The 22,078-nt window shown below is 44.8% G+C and overlaps 1 protein-coding gene and 1 long non-coding RNA gene across 3 annotated transcripts in view; one reads left to right on the forward strand and one right to left on the reverse strand.

Moving 5' to 3' along the window:
* lzts2b (leucine zipper, putative tumor suppressor 2b) overlaps positions 1 to 22,078 on the reverse strand; it is a 37,404-nt gene that overhangs the window by 9,296 nt on the left and 6,030 nt on the right. The window contains exon 2 of one of the 2 annotated variants that reach the window (XM_042082359.1): positions 8,801 to 8,915. The gene's annotated coding sequence lies outside the window, so the exon portion shown is untranslated. Of the gene's footprint in view, positions 1 to 4,135; positions 4,462 to 8,800; positions 8,916 to 22,078 lie in introns of those variants that run through there. The other variant, XM_042082361.1, reaches the window with a different exon arrangement.
* Positions 1,833 to 21,538, forward strand: LOC121699912. Its single transcript, XR_006027071.1, has 3 exons — positions 1,833 to 1,845; positions 20,377 to 20,379; positions 21,438 to 21,538. It is a non-coding gene; the product is annotated as an uncharacterized LOC121699912 (long non-coding RNA).

A 22,078-nucleotide genomic window follows, 5' to 3' on the forward strand; every position in this document is an offset into this window, starting at 1 on the left:
AACTCAAACTCCCAAGTGCAGAAGTGCGTATAAATTTGCAAATATAGGCAAATGTTTGCATACGTTTGCAAACGGATTTCTGTTTGCCTTGAGCTCTCGGTGAACGTTTGCAAACACTCGCAAACAGTTTGAGAAGGTCGCACTCCGCGAACATACAATGGAGCTGGCCGTCAGCTGAATGAAGTGTTACCGTTGCAATGGAATGTTTACACCAAATCGATCAAATTTAACTGTTCAGAGAAAACATTCAAATTACGAGTTTCGTCGCACATTTCGTGATATGTGAATCACAACAGTAAAGTAAAGTGACTGGGGTTGGTTTTTAGCAAACACTTTTATACAATGCAACACTGACTCACAACCACGTTACATTTTTACAAAACTTATTCCCAAAAGATTTAAAGGATTTTTAGATGTTCTAATGCTTACAATCCCAACACAGAACCCTTTAAAGGCCAAACAGGAACACCCAAAAAGGTTCTGAAAGGTCTCTAATAAAACATTTCATAAGATAGTTTTCAGTCAAGTGTCCGGGAGATTATCTAAACACAAGACCACAAGTCTTTCTCTGAGAGAGCCTGGCAAGCTCACTTCTCCCTGTCTGGCATTCAGTCCAGTTTGTGGAGGGGAGAATCCAGACAGGAATTCCAGTTTGTGGAGCGGAGAATCCAGACAGGAATTCCAGAGGACCTTCCAGATTGTCTGTCAAGCGTGAGCTGATGGGATGGCAGGCAGAGGGGTATGTGCTCTCTGTGTGTGGGAAAGTTATGCGTGCATGTTATGTGTGTGTGTGTGTGTGTGTGTGTGTGTGTGTGTGTGTGTGTGTGTGTGTGTGTGTAGCAGAGGTAATCAGTGATGGGTGGGGTTCACATACTCTTCCAGCGCCCTCCACATACACTCCTCTTACCCCTCACATGCACGCAAAAACAAAGGCTAAGTGTAAGGCTACACACACACACACACACACACACACCTTGACAACCTCACTCTAGCTCCCCCATCACACACTCTCTCTCTCACGTGCACACACACACACCACAACGACATTACCTCACCTCTGCTCATAATTCACTCTGTGCTCTGATCCCATTCCAAGCCTGAATACCACCCCCTCGCTCTCCCTATTGGCATTTTGAATTTGAATACATTTTTGGTGCAATTATAAATGTCAGAGAGTAGTCCATAAAAGAATGGTAAGGTAAGGTAACTTTAATGTCCCCGAGGGGCAATTGCTTTTAACAGCCAGCAGTACCAACAAATATGCCATACAACATCCTACAAGACATACACATCAAAACATTTAAGACACATACAGTATCGAGACAAATAACATTTAAGACATATACAGAGACAAATAAATAAACAAGGTAATCTTAAAAGTATAAATAGTAATTTAAAACTAATATGGTGAATCTCTCTCTCTCTCTCTCTCTCTCTCTCTTTCGTGTTCTTCCTGTTTATACTGCTGAAGAGAGACTCACTCAGGATGTCTGCTTAGCCACTAATAAGCCTGAGAACCATTTCATGGGTCAAGGCCGTCTGGGACCAGCAGAACCATCTCCTGGGTAAAGGACGTCTGGGTCCAGCAAAACAATCTCCTGAGTCAAGGCCTTCTGGACCCAACAGAACCATCTCCTGGGTCAAGGTCAGATCCAGTTTGTCAGATCCATTATCCAGAGAGTTCCCAGCCACACACCAACAGAACACAGCAGGGAATACTCTAAAGCTTACAGCCAAAGTGATCCTGAATATACACTCACTCACACACATACACATACACACACGCAGGCACCACTCAAGGGATCCTGAGCACATACACATGCACACAGACACTCACAATGAAATGTCAAACCTAGGATCTCTCACACACACACACACACTCACACAAGCACAATGTTTAACTCTAAAACTAAAGAGAACAGGTCCGTACCCAGCCATTCGGAGGCTGCACTGTTGCATCAGTGAGGTATTTCACAGGACAGCAGCAGCTAGCAGGAGCGCTAACCTTTCACAAGCGTGTCACACAATGTCAAGTGGTAGCTCATACCATAACACTGCCTCAAACAACAATGCTGTCTTTATCATGTGCCTAGTGCACACAGAGACTAGCAACCACATAGCTATTTATGAGTCTCTAACTAAATACAGTAACAGTATATAAGCACTTTCTCTACACAGTTGGCCATTTCAGCTCACTGACACAACATTGTGCACGCACACACACACGCGCACACACACACACACACACACACACACACACACACACACACACACAAAACCAGGTACAGGGAGGAGAAACGGCTAATTACCTGAAGCTGAACAGTATTTTTGTATCTACATGGGGGGAACAAAACAAACACTCTCAAGTGCTGTGTACACAGACAGACACAAACATGTTCACACAGTAAGCCCCTCTCATGTAAACTAACAGTAGTCAGTCACTGCTGTGCAGCAGGCATGTCGTCGTCACACAGCCCCCCTTTGAGAAGAGAGGAACTTTAACAGCAATGCAAAATCCCACACACACACACATAAACGAACACACACACTACGCCAGCTGAAATACAACAGCAGACCATATCTAGTAGTCTGTGTCTATGTTTGTCATTAAGTAATGCCTTTTAGTAAATCTCTCACATGTAAGCTAACAGTAGTCGCCACACATCCCCACTTTGAAAGGAGAGTAATTTCTCTTGATGCAAAGTCATACACACACATACATTCACACTCCCTCTCACACACACACACACACACAAACACACACAGTGAGAGTCAGAGAAGCAAACACGTTCACACACAGTAAATCCCGCATGTGTAAAGTAACAGTAGTCGTCACACAGTCCTGCTTTGAGAGGAGAAGAACATTTGCATCGATGCTACACTAAATCCCCTCTTTGTGCAGGCGGTGGCTTCAGGGCCGCTAACGGCTAACAGTGACCATCACAGCACAGGGAGGCAGTGCTGGGGCTAAAAATACACCCTCCGGCAGCAGCACCAAGACAGCCTGGAGCACACCCAGCACAGACTGGCTCTGTGTCCCAGTCAGGTGGCCCCGAGCCTGGGCCCGACCACAGCAACACCTCCCTCCCTCATCCAGAGGAGAACTGGGGAGAAGGGGGAGAGACAACCAGAGGCAGCCAGGGAGAAAGCGTGGCTGGAAATCCCCCTCTTACACACACACACACACACACACACTCCCCCACTCACTCTCTCTGACACTTAACCCCCACATTTCTCTCCCGCATTCTCCTTTTTGTTCTGTCATTCTCTCTGTCTAGGTCTCATTCTTTCCTGTGGCGCGTTCGCTCATTCTCTTTCTGTTACTCTCTCTCTCTCTCTCTCTCTCTTTCTCTATCTTTCTATCTCTCTCTCCTATGTTCTATGCAACCCATCCATCATTCCCTTTTTCTGACTCTTATTCTTTTACTTTCCCAGCACACTTTCTACATGTCACTCTTTCTTCACCTCACTCCATTCAAAAGCTTGATTTGCATGCCTGCCATATTGCCAAAGCATGAAATGCAGTTTTTAATAACCCCGCGCCTCTCTCTCTCTCACACACACACACACACACACACACTCTCTACTTTAAGAGTATCTAAATATAGTGGAGCTGGTCAAGCAGTTCTGGTCCTCTGAGAGTGAAACTGGCACTTTTTTAATTGTCATTAGAACAGATTGGATCATTGAGCTTTTCCTCAAGGCCTCTTGGTCCCTCTCCATCACACACACGGGCACGCATGCACGCACACACACACAGGCACACAACACACACACACACAACACATACACACACACAGACGCACAAGACACGCACAACACACACAAACACACACACTTCTTCATATCTAAACCACTGTTGAGCATTCAAAGAAAGGGGGGGAAAGGCATGCAAGTAAAAATAAAAAGGGTGGGTGCACTTTTCAAACCTTTCAAACTTGGAATCAAACATGTACTTCTGAAAAGCAAACTTATCTAAGTGGTTTGGCAACAAACTGCAGTGCAGAACATGTAAGACTCTTACAACTCTAGCAAACTTTACAGTTTCTAGTTTCTCTATAAACTTTTACATCCCCCCCCCCACACACACACACACAGAAACAAGACAGTCCCCCACATGGCGAAGCTCACATACCCCTGCGTGACCCCGGCATAGTTGCTCCGCTGCGTTGGCCTCTCTTGTCCGTTTGTGTGTGTGCGTGCGTGTGTGTGTGTGTGTGTGCAGGCCGTGATCCCCTCTGCCTGATCGCACAACACCCCTTTCCTCTTCTCCTTTCTCTTCTCCTCTTCTTTGTGATCCCTTTGTCTGTCTGGGATCCCCTTATCCTGTATCCTGCACTCCTCCAACCAAAAACAGAGTGTTTGCTCCCTCGCTCGCTGGCACGTCTCTCTCTCTCTCTCTCTATCTCTCTCTGTGTGTGTGTGTATCCACTTCCCTTCCACAGCTTACCACTGGACTCACACACACACAGCGTGAATGAAAGACAAACTCCTCCCATCCCTCTCTTGTTACCGCCCTCTCCTCCTCTCCTCTCTCTCTCTATCTCCCTCTCTCTCTCTCTCTGCTTACCGCCCTCTCCTCCTCTCTCTCTCTCTATCTCCCTCTCTCTCTCTCTGCTTACCTCCCTCTCCTCCTCTCCTCTCTCTCTATCTCCCTCTCTCTGCTTACCTCCCTCTCCTCCTCTCCTCTCTCTATCTCCCTCTCTCTCTCTCTGCTTACCTCCCTCTCCTCCTCTCTCTCTCTCTCTCCCTCTCTCTCTCTCTCTGCTTACCTCCCTCTCCTCTCTCTCTCGATCTCCCTCTCTCTCCCTCTCTCTGCTTACCTCCTTCTCCTCTCTCTCTCTCTCTCCCTCTCTCTCTCTCTCTCTGCATCTCCCTCTCTCTCTCTGCTTACCTCCCTCTCCTCTCTCTCTCTATCTCCCTCTCTCTCTCTCTCTGCTTACCTCCCTCTCCTCCTCTCCTCTCTCTCTCTATCTCCCTCTCTCTCTCTCTCTCTCTGCTTACCTCCCTCTCCAACCTTCCCTCTCTCTGTTCCACCCTCCTTGTTTCCCTAACCACCCCCCCCCCCCCCACCCCATTCCTCTCTTCTCTTCTTCTCACTGCACTCACCAGCCAAGCCCCCTAACTCTTTCCTAGTCAGTCCTCAAACACACACACACACACACACACACACACACACACACACACACACACACACACATCAACTTCTTGGTGTTCATATGACACACAGTCTGGGCCTCCACATCATGGTGGACTGAGCTGACACACACACACACCGGCTGAAATAGGATACACCTTCAGCAGCCAGGTTACACAACACCAAAGGAATGTACCACAGGCCGTTAGTCATTGTTACACACACACACACACACCTCTAGTCAACTGATCTAGCCAAAGCCACCACAGAGTCATCAAGTAACTGCCATATAACTTCACAAAACTAATAGCCATGCCTGGTAGTCTAGAATGTCTGTGGTAGTCATTAGTTAATGGCTCTGGCTGTGTGCAGCCAGACGACACATTAACTGAGAGAGCAACCTGGGTCACATCCATATAATCATATTAACAAACAAACACTGTTTGCAGCTACAGTGTGTGTGTGTATGTGTATGTGTATGTGTGTGTAGGCCTACCCATACTTCCTTTTTCCGAACATTCACACATAACACACACACACAGACACTTCCTGTTAATAACCCACACACATCCAAACACACAGTATATGCTTCCTTTTTGCACACAATGAGACAAACACACACACGCCTGCACACACACAACAAAGTCCTCCCTTCCTTCCAGCAGCACATCCAGAACACTCTCCAATCATCAGTGTCCATCTGGCCGAGAGAAAAACAAGTTTTCATAGCCACCAGTACGTGAAGTGAGAGAGAAAGAGAGAGTGAAAAGAGAGAGAGAGAGAGAGAGAGAGAGAGAGAGAGAGAGAGAGAGAGAGAGAGAGAGAGAGAGAGAAAGAGAGAGAGGGGCCAGGGCAGCCATCGCCACGGCAGCAGAAGGCATCAAGCGGCACTGGGCACTGCTGGAAAGTAGGCTAGCCTAAAGTAGGCTGCAGCACACTTTCACAACCTCAGCCTCAAACACACACACGCACACACACACACACACACAACTGGGTCACACTGGCCGGGGTTAATTCTGTCCTTCAGGTGATGCTGTGTGGGGTGGGTGGGTAGAGTGATCGGGGGGCGGCGCACGCACACACACACACACCCACTAAATACAGGCATTTGATCCTTTAAGACACATTCCAAATACATTCAATAAGTACACATGAAAACACATACAAAGACACACAAATGTATCCAACAAACACACACAGAACAGCCCGACCATTAACATTTCATCAACAAGTAGCCACACACACACACACGGGGGTGCACTCAACTTCTCACATACACTGGAACCTCACAAACAAGAGCGAGCATGAGAGAGAGAGTGTGGAAGAGTGAGAAGCCCATCATGAATACTTTAGGGCAGAGGGCAGACACAGGTACATCAGACATGGTCACATCCTGTCAGCCTCCATATGCGACAGAACAGGACAGTACTTGACGGTGTTTTAGAAAAGTTGTCTACTGTCCTTACTACTGGCCCTCTCTTCCTCAACTCAGGTAAGACTTGACAGAGACAGCTGGGAGGCTGCATAGCCTGAAGTCCCTTTTTTCGGAGTGTTCCTTTGATGCAGACATTCAATCCTGACGTAAAACGCAAGAATGACAACAGAATGTTCAAAAGTTTCAAATCCCTGACACATCCGATGAGGTCACAATGCTGTGACGCATAACTAACCAATCATTTATGTCCGACAAAAGCCCTTCGACCCCTTGCGCAGGCCATCACTAGGCCAGCTACTCCTTTCTTGGCCTTGTAGCATAAAGACCTCCAAAGCAAACTCACATAATTGAGTTTCAGACTACTTTCTTCAGAAGTACAGGCAGAGCAATAAGGCTGGCTTGGGCAAAGCTACTTAAAGGATACCAGACGCCCAGTAGATCTTGAGTAACATTTTAGCTCATATTGCATTGATACAAAGACGCTAATAGAAGTTAATGTGATTTTGGCACATCAGGGAAAGAGCTCAATGACAGCTGAGAATGGACTGCCACTGATGGCAGACCAAAAGCACTACGATGAGGGCACCAACATTTCAAAGGCATTGATTTCTACTGAGGCATACCTGATAGCATTTGACTGATTAGGCAACACAGTGATGGATTTGCAGCAGATCAGAGCCAGATCAAAGCCAGATCAGAGCCAGATCAGAGCCAGATCAGTCATGGGCATATTATCAGTGAGAGCAAACGGGAGACAGATCACTCAGATCAAGACCAGATTAAGGCCAAGGGCTGACCAAGGGCAGATCACGACCTGCCTGTGGTAGAGTGAGCTACACACACACATACACATACACACACACACACACACACACACACACACACACACAGCAGAACAGTGGTAGAGTGATTCACACACATATGCACACGCACACACTGCTCACCATGCTTCATGCCCCACATGTTCTCCAGCACTGGACGCTGCCCAGCAGCACTCATCAATCACGGGGAGAGGCTGGGCCCTGGGCCACTGGTGGGACCCACTCTCCTGATCCCGCTCCATTTCTCTCTCCCTCTCTCACACACACACACACACACACACACACACACGCCCAGAGCTAAGGCAGAGCCCAGTCATCCATCAGTGTTCAGCAGACCTAGAGAGGAGATACAAGACACCACACACACACACGCATGCGCGCACGCACACACACACACACTCTAAATATCCTACACACACACATAACTCTTTTCTGCACAGACGCACTCTACTTCACACACAAACACACTCCAAGCACCTCACAACTACCTCAACGATCCTCAACCAGTGCTCACGTGAGAGCAGAGGAGACAAGCAGATGTGAGCAGACTCGGGATCCTGTTCTCAGAGACAACATCAAAGCACAGACTAACTCTTCAGACTTTGTAGATGACAACCGAGACTGCAAGACCGCTGCTTTTTTCAGTTGATGATAATATCTTTATGATAAACTGAGAGTGAATAGATAGATACTGGTACTTTATTTATCCTGAAAGAAATTTAGGACAGGAGAGTAGCGCCTTAAACTTCTTTACGACACATGGGACACTGGTGATAAATGCTTTAGGGAGTTGCCATAATACCCCCTTCATGGAGAGAAACCAGTCAAGCGCATCACAAATCACCACAGCACAAAGCAACGATCACCCCGCTTCGCTGGTTTTGCTTTCAGGGGAAGGGAAGTAACGTTGACCTCCTATCTGCTTAGCAGCCAGCGGAGCCGCACTGAGCCGAGCCGTGTCCAATTTCAGAACGTAAACACAGAACTCGGAGCAGCTGGGAGCGCCATGGCAACCAGGCCCCCATCACGGAACCTTCCGGTAATCTGAGCGCACCGTCGCCAGCACAGGCAGGCAACAAAAACGAGAGAGCAGGAAAGCCTCGCTAGCTCTATATGTTCCCAAGCTGAGTATGGTGCTTCAATACACATCCATCCTCCCTCATCTCCAACTTAAGTCATATAGGGCAGAGGGGAGATGAGCGCTAGCGGACCTCTCAGTGTCACAAGAAAAGAAGAAACTACAGATATCCTTAAATCACTTCATAAGTTTTATAAGTAACTTAAATGTTTTGCCACTATTCTGGTCTGACAAAGCCAAGGCAGACCGACCATTAGCTAATACATTGATCCTTCCAGTCAGTTCTAATCTGTGCTTGGGAAAGGGGACTTTACTGAGAGCCGACTGACCTCTCACTGGCAGTGGTTGTCTCCTGGAGGCCTGAGCGAAGCAGGGGGAGCGGGTAGGCGGTGCATGCCAGGAGCCCACTACCTGGGCTAGGGAATGGGGACAGGTCCTCTCGGGCTGTGGAGAGAGGAAAACAGAGACGGATGGATAAAGACATGGGTCCACATGTATAATGTATGCGCACGCACGCACGCACGCACGCACGCACGCACGCACGCACGCACGCAAGTAGACACCAATTAGCAACAAACCATTCTGAAATAAGCCTGAGAAATGTACTAACTCATTGAAAATAAAAGAATGTTCCTCAACATACCCAGGGGGCAAAGGGGGTTTAGGAGACATGGGCTACTGTAAAAGGTTGTCATATAAAAATGAAATCTATGATGTCTGAGGATCACAACCTGGGTGGACAACCCGGTCAACAAGCTGCTGGAAACTTGCAATTAGGGTCAAAACAATGCTACCTCAAATTCTGCTTTAACTCCCCGGAATCACCCAATCATGCTAAAAAGGTTTAATTATATCCATGAATCCTGGGCCATATCTCCCTGATACTTTATGCTAGAAACAAACTGAGCACACCTTTCAAAAGAGTGGCTAATAATAATGCCTCTTAATTCATAGGTATACAAAGATACAGTATATAGGCTATATATAAATATTTAAAGAACATTCCATTGTATTCGGTAGCATTCTTTTCCCTTTGTTGCTGTTAAAATAAACAAAATACCATGTGAAGTTAACTTTTACAGATGAAATAATATTTTGATCATTTCACTAACCAGACTTCAGACCCATTAACACATTTAGAGGGAATTCAATTTCAAGCCTATGATTGCCTATCAAGTCAAACAAGATCTAAGAAAGGTTTACTGTTAATCTGTTAACTGATGTGAATTGTAGTACAGCTCTGTTTCTATATATGTACAGTAGGCCTACATAGTTTGCGTATTTATGCAAGATCTGTTATTTGTATTATAATGTCTAGTATTTCTAATATTCTTTCACAAGTGGGATAGCTTTATTTATTCTATCACGGGTCTATTAGGCGGGTTATTCTGGAGTTCAATCCAGGTGTTTGGAGTGTAAGATAGACAACTAAATGTTGAAAGACTAAAACACACAGGAGTCATGTGTGGAGTAGTTTTTAAAAAAAAAAAAAAATACTGATTAAAACAGTTACATTAAGCAGCAATTTGTAAAACAACAAAAAAAAAAAAAAACAATTAATGAAACAGGCAAACAGGTTACAATTCAGGGTGATAACTAATTTCTGTAATAATGTTTATACAATTTGTTTAGCTGTTTTCAGAGTCACTGCTGCTGTCGCTGCTCTCTAGTGTTTCAGCAGATAGATAGATAGATAGATAGATAGATAGATAGATAGATAGATAGTTCATTGATCCCCAGGGGAAATTCAAGGTCTCAGTAGCTAGCATACAGACATCACACACACATTCACTAACAGCAGAAAAAAGTAATTAATGGTATATAATATTAAAAAAAACAACTAAGCAATAAGGACAGTAGAAGATAAAGAATATACTAAATATACTAAAATACAAATTATACTAACAGTTAATCTAAATCAATTCTAAAAACAGTATCCACATAGTGGGTGATTAATCAACAGGCGCTTGCAATGACTGAGGCAGGGACTGAGCCTGTGATTCTCTGTGCATAGTAAGGTATGGTAAGGTTCTCTGTGTGAGTGAGTGTCATGGTGATGGTGCAAATGAGTAAATCCAACAGTGCAACAGTGCAAGAATAAAGTCTAGAGACCAGCATAAAATAAGTATGGACATATCAGCGAGTAGGCTAGGTAATATAAAAAACTATAGAAAAAAACTATAGCATCTAGATAGATAGATAGATAGATTTAGATATTAAGATAGATTTAGATATTCTATATTAAGAAAAGGTACAAGTGTGGCCACAATTTGGTTGTGGCATGGAGGGAGGGGTTATGCATATGTGCTAATATAGCACGCAAACAGTGAGGCAGTAAGACAGTGGTAAAAAGTGGCTAGTGGACAGACAGTATCCAAACATGGAGGGGGTGGAGAGGCAGACTATGCGGAGAAGTCTCTCTCCTCTTCCTTTAGGTGAAGCATTGAACAGTTCAATGGCACTGGGGACAAATGACTTCCTTGTCTGTTTGTTGTGCAAGGCAGTGAGCGAAGTCTCCAGCTGATCAGGCTCTTCTGCTTCTGCAAGTGCTGTGGAGTGGATGACAACTCATTGTCCAAGATGTTGATCAGTTTGTTCAGGGTCCTTTTGTCAGATATTGGAGTGATGCACTCCAGTTCAGCTCCCACTACAGAGCCAGCTTTCCTTACCAGCCTGTCAAGCCGCCCCGCATCCTTCTTCTTTGTGCTTCCTCCCTAGCATACCACTGCATAGAAGAGGACGCTGGCAACAACAGACTGGTAGAACATCCTGAGGAGCTTGCTGCACACATTGAAGGACCGCAGCCTCCTCAGGAAGTACAGCCTGCTCTGCCCTTTCTTGTAGAGTGTGTCCGTGTTGGCTGACCAGTCCAGTTTATTGTCCAGGTGGAGACCCAGATACTTGTAGGTGCTTACCACCTCCACATTGACCCCATCAATGGAGACTGGTAGCAGAGTGGGCTTAGACCTGCGTCAGAAAACTTCTGTATGTGGCATGACTGTGTTGGAGCAGAAGTCAGATGTGTACAGGGTGAACAGGACTGGTCAGGTAATCTTTAATCCAGGTTACCAGGTGAGCATCCACACCCATCTGAAATAGCTTGTTGAGGGGTTGGATGGTGTTAAAAGCACTTGAGAAATCAAGTGATGTCTTGATGTTTTTCACAGTGTTGGAACTTGTCCGAGGCGTAGACTCAAGTTAAAGATGTGCTTCAGTGGCTTCCCCAGTTCAGCAGCACAGGCCTTGAGTAGCCTTGGACACAGTCAGTCAGGCCTTCTTGGGGCAAAGTTTCTTTAGTTGAACTCTTACTTGATCTGCTGTGATGATGGGGGGTGTGGGGAGGGGGAGGGGTGCATCTGGGATCTGTGTGTCTGATTGCTGTTGACTGAAGTCATTGTCACCTCATTGTTCGTGATCGCTATGTGGGGGAGGGGTGCAATATCCACTGATGGTGGGGGTACGATAGCCTGTGATGGTGGAGGTGAGTGTTGCACTGGTATTGAGGGGGTGTGGGGGTGCATGGGGGCTGGGGAATGACCACCTCCTTGATGTCCCTGTCAAGGCTGCCAGAGTCGTGGACACCTCAACAGGCACAGGCAAGGAGGCGTGAGGTGATAGTGGCTTAGGTCGTTGGGTGTCACCGGGATGCAGAGCTTGGGAGGCTGGGAGGTGGGGGTAGGGCAGGCACGCAAACAAGAGCAGTGCCTGATTCTGCAGGGGGTGGTGGACAGACCACTGCCATTGGAGCTGGAGCAGGGCAGTCAAACCTGTTGTAGAAGTGGTTCAGCTGGTTCGCCCTGTCCAGGTCCCCCTCAACAGAGCTGCTGCTCTTCTTCAGGCCAGTGATAGTCTACCGTCCCATACCTCCTTCATGTTGTTTTCCTGCAACTTCGGTTCCACCTTCCTTCAGTATCCTACAGCATTTGCTTGCCAACCCCTGGCAAAGGCATCCTATGTAGCATGGAAATGCCCTCTTTGCACAGGAGCAGCTCTTCTGACAACCCTTAACACAACCACATGATATTGCCATGGCCATTGACACAGGCCAGGCAGGCTGTGTAGATGGAATTGAAAATGCTTGGCCCTCATCCAGAGACCATCCAAAATTTCTGATTTTTTACTGCCCAAGCGATTCATCATTATTATAGTGTTAATATTAATAGCAACTTGAAATACAACCCCAAAACAGAAAAAGTTGGGACGTTGTGCAAAACGCAAATAAAAACTAAATGTGATATGCTTTCCATTCCATTATGCACCTAATTTGACAAATCTGAACTGCAGACAGGCCATTTTAGCACCTGGACTCTTCCTCTATGGAGAAATACTATTTAAATATGTGCAGAATTCATTTGGGCATTGTTTTCCTGAAATATCTTCAGGTCTTCTCTAGAATAGATATTGCCTGGATGGCAGTATATGTTGCTCAAAACCTGTATACATCTTTCAGAATTGATTGTGCTTTGTCAAATGTGCAAGATGCCCATGCTGTAGGCACTAATGCTCCTCCACACCGTCATAGATGTTGGGTTTCGAACTGAGCACTAAAACAAGTTGGATAGGTTGGATACATGGATAGGCCCTCTCCTCTTTAGCCCAGATGAGTTCATGATTTCCAAAAACAATGGCAAATGTTAATTGGTCTAACCACAGGACCTTTTTCCATGTTACCTCAGTTCATTTTAAACAAGCTCAGGCCCAGATAAGACGGTGGTATTTTCTGTATTGTGTCTCAATACAATTTTGGTTGTTAGAATTTTGGCTGCAGTTTTTGAATTGAGTATCAAACTGTGCACATAGACAATGGTTATCAGAGGTTGTCCTGAGCCCATACAATGACAGGTGTGGAAACAGGTCTGGTGTTGATGCAGTGCCATCTGAGGTCCAGAAGACCACGACCATCCAATGTGTTTTTCAGCTCCTTCCCTTGTCCTGTAGATGATGGACCCCCCAAATACAAGAGGATACACAATTTCATCTTAAGAAGCATTAAAATGGCATTGTTTCATCATTTGTGTACACGTTTACACAGAATGATGAATACCCTTACATCTTTACTTCTAAGAGACCCTGCTGGGATGCTCTTTTTCATACCCAATCATGTTGCCAGTTACCCTAATTAGTTTTGAAACATTCCTCCTTTTGTTTTCTTTATCATTACACACTTTTTCCAGCATTTTGTTATCCCTGTCCCAACTTTCTTTGAAACATGTTGCTGGTATCAAATTCAAAATTAACATATATTTTCCATGAAATAGTCAAATTTGTCATTTTCAACATTTGATATGCTGTGTGTCCTTTTTTCAAGTAAATATGAGTTTAAGAGATTTGCAGATTATTACATTCTGTTTTTATTCACATTTTACACAACGTCCCAACGTTCACATTTTACACAACGTCCCAACGTCTGTTTTGGGGTTGTAATTGTTTTATAATTCAATTGTTTTATAATTCAAACTGACAAGTAACTGTTAAAAACAGCACTCACTGATGCACTTATTCTTACTGTACTCTAATGTTTTTAAATTCTCCTAAAATTGTTGAGAACTGCTCTAAAACTTAAACTGTTTACTATGTTGTTAGTCGCTTTGGCTAAAAAGCGTCAGCCAAATGTAATGTAATGTAATGTAATGTAAAATGAAAACTGAAAAAACATGAAATTTCTCAACCTTGATTTCGCCAGCTTCTCGATATTTTATCGCTGCCAATGTCTTTGCAGTCCACAGCAGCAATAAGTGGTTATTTATTGCCTTTTAGTGGTGAAATGAAAATCCAAGTAGCCTAGCCTATTTTACATGGGATTTCCAACAATACAGGAAGTAGCGTTAACATAATCGTGCACCACTGCAGAAGAAGACGTTGTGTTTTTGATGTGTTTGTGGACTAAGTTTGTGCACAGTAAAAGTGCAAGGATACAAAGACAGAACCGACTGATATCTTATTCATGGACTGTTTTACAAGATCACCTTTTCGGTAAGTAGCCTAGTATACGTAAAACTATTTGATCAATCAAAACTATTTTCTTTGCAGCAGGCTAAGCTAGAACTAGTGCTAGTGGAGAAACATGGATAATTAGCAACAGAAGTTCAAAGTATTTCAATGTAACGTTACATGATCACAACTTTATTTCATACTGCTTGTACAATCAAGATATCGTTTGAAAGCTGTATTCCCGTTGTGTTGGTAGGGCTGTAGATTTCACAACTAAAATGATATATAGCAGAGATATGAAAGCAGTTATGGATGATTGCATTTGATCGCGGCTGCTAGCTGCCTGATAGGGAACCGCAAAGAGCTTCAAAAGCGCATTTTTTTGCGGGGGGACATGCATACTTTGAACACATCCTACAAGTTTCCAGCAGCTTGTTGACCGGGTTGTCCACCCAGGTTGTGATCCTCAGACATCATAGATTTCATTTTTATATGAAAACCTTTTACAGCAGCCCATGTCTGCTTTCGTAAAAAACGGGTGTTTTGCCCCCTGGGTAACAATGCAATATTCTAAAATTACAGATTAAGTTAGATGAGGTCAGATATTCTTTAGAATGCTTATTTTACAACATTCTAATTAGTTTTGTCAGTATTTGCTGAAGGATAATGCATAAAAACAACCCTCATTTAACATATTTCCACCAACTGGATTTTAATGGACTTTTACTATGGTGTTTAGATCATCAATTGAAATATAAAAATGTGAAAATAAATTCTGTTGCAATTAGTTTTGGGTCAGACCTTACTTTGCCTGGACTAAGAGTTGCTGAGCTCCCTGGGGCCAAATAGTTTAAAGTAGTGGCGCCACAATAACAAAATTTTGACTTTGATATAATACCATGCCTACAGTAAGTATCTCGATACCAATACGGAAACGACCCTTACCAAAATTAAATGTTTGAGGCAGATTTGCAGCAAACTTGTGGGTGATTTGTGGGAAACAAATGAGTTCACTAGAAAATATTGCCAGAAGTCTGCCAATGTTGGCCGCTAAAGGCAAACTTCCAGCAAAGTTCTGGCAACAATGAGAAGTTTGCTACTAGTGGCAAATGTGTTCGCCAGTGATATGCCACCACACTTAGCCAAACTTCAAGTGAACTTTTGGTGAAAACCTAATTTGCATATGACCTTGCTGCAAATTTGCTGTAACCTTGCCAAAAAGTTAACTGCAACGGTTTGCCAGAAACCTAATTTGCATTTGAAAATATAACCTTGCCGCAAATTTGTGACAACTGTTCACCAGAAACATGAAATTTCTGTAAGAGGATACCACAACAAAACCAACATCCGTAATATAAGTAATAGATTAGACCTCAACAAAAGAACATGGAACTGCATGGAAATGTCTGAGTATCGCAATACCTCCCTAGAGAGATCGGGGTCTCTCTGCATTCCCAGTGCTTCTTCCACAGACGGAAAACCTGATACTTCATATTACAGTACCAGAGAAGTGAGGTAGTGAGACTACAGTCAAAGGAGTTGAGTAGTTTCCTGCACAAGAATGTAAGTGGCTGCTTTGGTACTGTGGATCACAGAGATAGACCTCAGGATTGATGCTGGCTCTGGCACTGGAATGTCTGAGGAGTCTGGTGGTCTGTGACATTCCATTCCAGAACCAACAGCAAGGAATAATACTGCCCTCTGCTGGACACAAAGTCATGATGCAGCCTCCCTATGCGTGGACAGTGACGTCGGATCCATCCTTCAGTCACATCGCTTTCACGGTAGAGTCAAGAGAAATTATTCTTGACCTACAATACTGAAAAAGCAAAGTTGGGCAATGTCCATATCATCATTTCTGTCTAAATCATCATTCACTTTTTTGTGTTTTCTGAAAAACCTGAAAAAAATGACTTATTCCATTATTTTAGGAAGGTGACGATATGCAACTTTTTACCTCTTGTGTCTCTGACATAGGTGCTTTCTGGGATTTCGTCCTATTTATTCATGGAATTTCATGTAAACAATATGTTGTTTACTGTTTACAAAACATTCAAATTAATGTATATTGCACTCTCCTATACATCAATGTAAAACACTAACTCAAGATCACACAAAGAGTAAATTAGAATTTTAATATGCACAATATGTAACCCTTTTTTTAAATCATTATTTCACTGAGCAACTCTGCGTCTACAACTTTACGCTACTCAGAACCGGGTCACCCTCTCGGCGGCTGCACGTGATCCCACATCCACCCCCACGTGACGGGGCCCGTGTTTGTGTGGAGTGGAGTGGTGATCTATGGCCCATATACTCCCACAACTACTATTCCTCCTGCTTAACCCCATCTATTGTCTTCAGTGCCCCACATGGGAGTCCGATCCCCACATCCCCACCCCTCTCCTCTCCTCTCCTCTCCTCCCCTCCCCTCCCCTCTCCTCTCCTCTCCTCTCCTCTCCTCTCCTCTGGTAGTCTGCTCCCGACATGCATTTCTTTTGTTCTCACCCTAACTGAATTAGGTTCACATTTTGCAGCAGAAAGACACGCTGTACTTTACTGTACTGCTGATGGCTCACTCGCTCGCTGGTGCCTTTTCTGCTTTTAGAAGTGGGTCACAATGTCTCTTCTCTCTCACTCTCTCTCCCGCTCTCTCTCTCTCTTGCTCGTACTCACACTCACACACACACACACACACACACACACACACACACACACACACACACACACATGTGCAAACACGCAATGCATGATCTCGGCCCCACACAAACACAGAAGTACACACACACACACACACACACACAAACCACAAAGACACCTACATAGGACAGGCAAACACACACACACACACACACACGCATACACACCATCCCCTTGAAGAAGAGATGGCTGTTGGGGTGCCTCTCCCTAGCTCATCCTAACTGCCACACACCCATCCCAGAAGACAGACCTGCAGATAACCCCCTACCCCACCCATCCCATAATACACCACCACCCACTAGCCCAGTCTTCCACCTGTCTAAGTAAACAAACAGTCTGGGATATACCTTTAACCCCACGGAAATGACACTGTCATCAAACGCCTGCAGTCAGTCAAACATTCTTTACATTTACTGACAAAAAAATCTCTGACTAATACAATCCCTCTCGTCTATCTGCAAATATGAATTAGGTATTTGCTGTATATTCAGTCATGTAGATGCTTTTGCTTTTATCCAAAGTGTATCAGAGTACCTCCATTTGATCAGTATTGAGTGTTTTTCCTGGGCAGGGGGGCTGTAAGGGGGAGGGGTGGAACAATTCCAAGGGCCCTGCACTGACAAGGGGCTCTAGAACATAACAACCACCATTGTTATTACTGAAGGGGCCCTATACTACATGTTTTTAATAAGAGCCCAACACTTCTAGAATACAGAATGCAGAATGCCCCCCCCCCCCCCCGCCCCCTTCTGCTTAGAAAAGCAGGTAAACAAGCTATCTGATCTGCCTATCGAACTTTCTGTCTGGATCATCATTCAATAGCCATAAATGCTGCAGATATGAGTTAGCGAGAGCTGAAAGTCCACATGCAGCATGGGAGACATCAGACAACATAAATGGATTCAGTGCCTGTCATGTTTACTTACAGCCTTGTGTTATCTCAACTGAGGTTCATAGGACAGCCACTCAGCTCATCCCCATCATCGCAGAACACAGATAGGATAGTGCGTTCATGTGGCTGGGAAGTGGGAAGGTCCCCACTTTGGAACTCCATACTTCCGAACTGAAAGCGTTCACTTGACAACAGCAAACGGGCCACGTTGCTAATGTTCATAGGCTAGTTAGCCAGAAGAGTAACATCACGTAGTTACTCAAAGGTACTCTGGGAAGTACTGTTCAATATCACAATCCCTGCGCTTATGAGTATAACATAAACAAACAAGGAAGTGACTTATTTGGGCATGGAACAAGTCCATTTTTTGTCTTTCACTATGTTGAGTGACGTCAAAACATTCTCCTGGGGGCTTTCTCGAAGCTCCCGCTTCAAAGCCCAGTTCCCAGTTCAGGTGTGACGTACCCCCCCTAAACGATAGAATTCTCCCACTTCCCTGGTGCTCATGAATGCACCAGGAGCCCTCACCTGGCCCAAAACCAGCAGAATCTTGAGGCACGAACACTGTTTAGCAGTATAGCACAAATGACACACAGACCATAATAATGTAAGTGCAGCCATCACAGTAAATCTGCTTGGGCTCGATCATGTTAATGTTCATGTGTGTGTAGGACTCTGTGCTGTGGTGTTAAAGGGGTGATCATGTAGATAGTGTGTGTAGGACTCTGTGCTGTGGTGTTAAAGGGGTGATCATGTAGATAGTGTGTGTAGGACTCTGTGCTGTGGTGCTATAGGAGTAATCGTGTTTCAGTGGTGTCACAGGAGTGAGAAGAGCATTAGAGGAGATAAGGCTGCTTGCATGTGCCTGCTATTTATAGCCTAGCGTCGGGAGTAAAGGGTCAAAAATGAAGCTCTCTTTCAATGTCCTCACTCTCTCTTTCTATTCTCTCATTTTATTCCTGTTTCTACCACTCTCTCATTCTATTTCTGTTTCCATCCTATTTTTCTTTCATTCCTGTTTTTTCTGGCCTCAACTCCTCAACTCTCCATCTCTGTCCCAAACTGTTTCTCTCTTCCTTTCTCGTCTCTCACTCTCTTCCTGTCTCGACAACTTTCTGTTTATTTTCAGCCCCCCCCCCCCCCCCTCTTCTCCCTCCTGTCTCATATTCTCTCCATCCCACTGTCTCAGACTCTCACTCTTCCCCTCTGTCCCAAGCACACTCTCACTCTCTGCTTTCACTCTTTCTCGTTTCCTTTTGACTGATTATGATGGAAACTTACAAGAGGTCATCTCTCTCTCTCTCTCTCTCTCTCTCTCTCTCTCTCTCTCTCTCTCTCTCTCACATTCTGCGCCCCTGTGGTTTGTGTTCAGCAGCTCTGACTGCTGTTATTGTGCGGCATGGGCACACATACATTAACCATGAGGGTCCGACAGGGCACCGCTGAATGAAGGGATTCTCTCAGACAGACAAAAGCACTTCAGAGACACCAGGACCCCTGAGGGAGTCGCTCTGTGCCACCACTACGCTCTGCAGGACACTACACAACACAGACAGGATCACATGCATGCTATCTGACTTGCCACAGGTGGAGATGTGTGTGTGTGTGTACTGGTAAGAACATAAGAGACGGTAATAGATTTACAATACTATTGTAGTACTATACTATACAAACTTGTGTGTATGTGTACTGGTAAGAACATAAAAGAGACGGTAATAGATTTACAATACTATTGTAGTACTATACTATACAAACTTGTGTGTGTGTGTACTGGTAAGAACATAAAAGAGACGGTAATAGATTTACAACACTGCTATACTATACTATACAAACTTACAGAATGTTTCTGTGGTTTTGTGCCTTTGTCTGTGTACGTGTGTGTGTGTGTGAGAGAGAGAGAGTAAATGTGTGTGTGTGTCACTTCCCAAGGGTCTTTATTTGCTTATGTACACACATTCATTTATCACTGGCTTTGACAGCGACCACATAGAGTAGAGGAGAGAGAAAGAGAGAGAGAGAGAGAGAGAGAGAGCGAGAGAGAGAGAGAGTTCCTTATGCATCCTAATTTTAGGCAGGTGGCACAGGCCAGTCCAAGGACAAGCCCCAGCAGACCTGCCTGGAGCAGGGCTGAGCACAGCTGAGCGCCTCCCTGCCGCGAGCAGCCAAACTGGGCCTTCTTCAGTCCAAATGCAACCTCCTGCTCCTTTGAACTACCACTTTAGGGACAGCATCAGGCACCAGGCACTGCCATGCCAGTGGGTGGGGGAGGCATTGGATGCAGAGGGGGTGAGGGCACCCCAGGGTTAAGGGCAAGAAAAGGGCAGGATGTGCTGCAGAGATAAAAGGGGAGCTGCAAAGCATGCTGGGATGTGAGTGACAGAGATGGTGATGGGGGGGGGTATTAAAGAGGAGAGGATGGGGAGAGAAGAGGCCAAGCAGAGCACTTATTATAAGATGAGGGCTTACAGTATAGTGTGACAGTTACATCACTCTGGGTCAGGAAGTGCTCTTGTGTCCTCTTCAAACAGTAATAGAGCTACAGCAGTTAGAGAGAGTTAAAGACAAAGTCACTGAGGTATGGATGGATGGATGGATTTCCAACTGATCCGCTTCAGTTCAATTTCAAAAGAGTCCTAAAAGTGTGTATGTGTGGGAGTGTGTGTGGGTGCGTGCATGAGTGCGGTCGTCCGTCCGTCTGTGTGTGTGTGTACACACAGACCACTGTCAAAACACAGACACAGGAAGAGCCGTCTAAAACCAAGGAATTATGGGTAATCATTTACAAAACTGCATATTACCCAAAAATCCCATCTCCCTATTCATGGCCCCCACCCCTCACCACCTCTATGTGACCTTAACTTGGTGCGTTTTGAACAGCGGTGTACATGATTGCTATGGGTCTGAGACACTGGATCAGAGATAAGCTCGTATAGACCACTTCCCCAAGCAAAGGAGAAGTCTCCCTCCCAGTACTAAGCCATGGGGATAATGGCTCTAAATTGGTTGGCTCACAGGGTGTGAGACAGAGAGAAAAAAACAACTGGTGCGGTGGTAAAACAAGTGAGGGGTTTGACAGTGTGTTTATATGTGTGAGAAATAGGACACAGGATGTGCTACAACAGAGCCTTCATTTGCCATCTTTTTCTATTCTCCACTTGTCTAGACTCTCTCTGTCTCTCACACACTTTCTGTCCTTCCTTTATTTTCCTATATCTGTCTGTGTAAAGGACTACAGCATATTTTTCATCCTGCTGATATTCTCATATAAATACTTTAAGTGTATTTGCCATCAGCTATTTCTCTCTCCAATTCTTTCTCTGTCTGTCTGTCTCTCTCTCTCTCTCCTTTGTCCCCCTCTCTGTATGACCAGAGATGGCTGCCGTACCATTTCTTTTCATTCGTTTTTATATAGCCTATCTGATATATCCATAAAGTGACTTAAGGGTCATTCCAAGTGAAAACAGCCAAAATCGGGGTATCATGTACATGGTACCTCTCAGATTTTGCTGAAAAGTGGTGAAAATATGCCTTATGTTACCAAACGAGGGAATCTGAGGTGTCATGTACATGGGTGGCTGAGTTGGCGTGGAATGACCCTTAATAGTGTGCTGTCTACTAAGACCCCCTGGGCCAGGTTACTGTATACATGACAAGACCAGGAGTGTCTCTTAAGAAAGTGTCTCTAGAAAATCACAACTGCTCAGTTTTGCACATGTTTAGTATTGTCTAATACTATCAGTGGCAGCCATATCTTCACAGTTTTGAGGTGAAAGATGCTTTATGCAAGCTCCCCACTACTTGATCATTGGTCAGCCTGGAAAGTGGATGGTGGATTCCTTACGAATCGTAGCAAAATGCTGAGCTGGAGAGATGTTTACTATCTTAAGTCAAACCAGCAGAAACCAGGAAGATGGTAAGCCAAGGTGAACAATGTGAGATCTATGGCATAATTTAAATACTTAATCTTTTTCCACTTGTGTTGTGAAAGTACAAATATTCTATAATAATGATAATAATGTCCTTTGTGTCAGTGGTCTGTCGTGGTTAGTCGGCAGCTGTGCTCGAACAGTGTGTAATGAGAGAG

The sequence above is a fragment of the Alosa sapidissima genome, chromosome 24 (assembly GCF_018492685.1).
Source record: "Alosa sapidissima isolate fAloSap1 chromosome 24, fAloSap1.pri, whole genome shotgun sequence".
NCBI lineage: Eukaryota > Metazoa > Chordata > Actinopteri > Clupeiformes > Clupeidae > Alosa > Alosa sapidissima.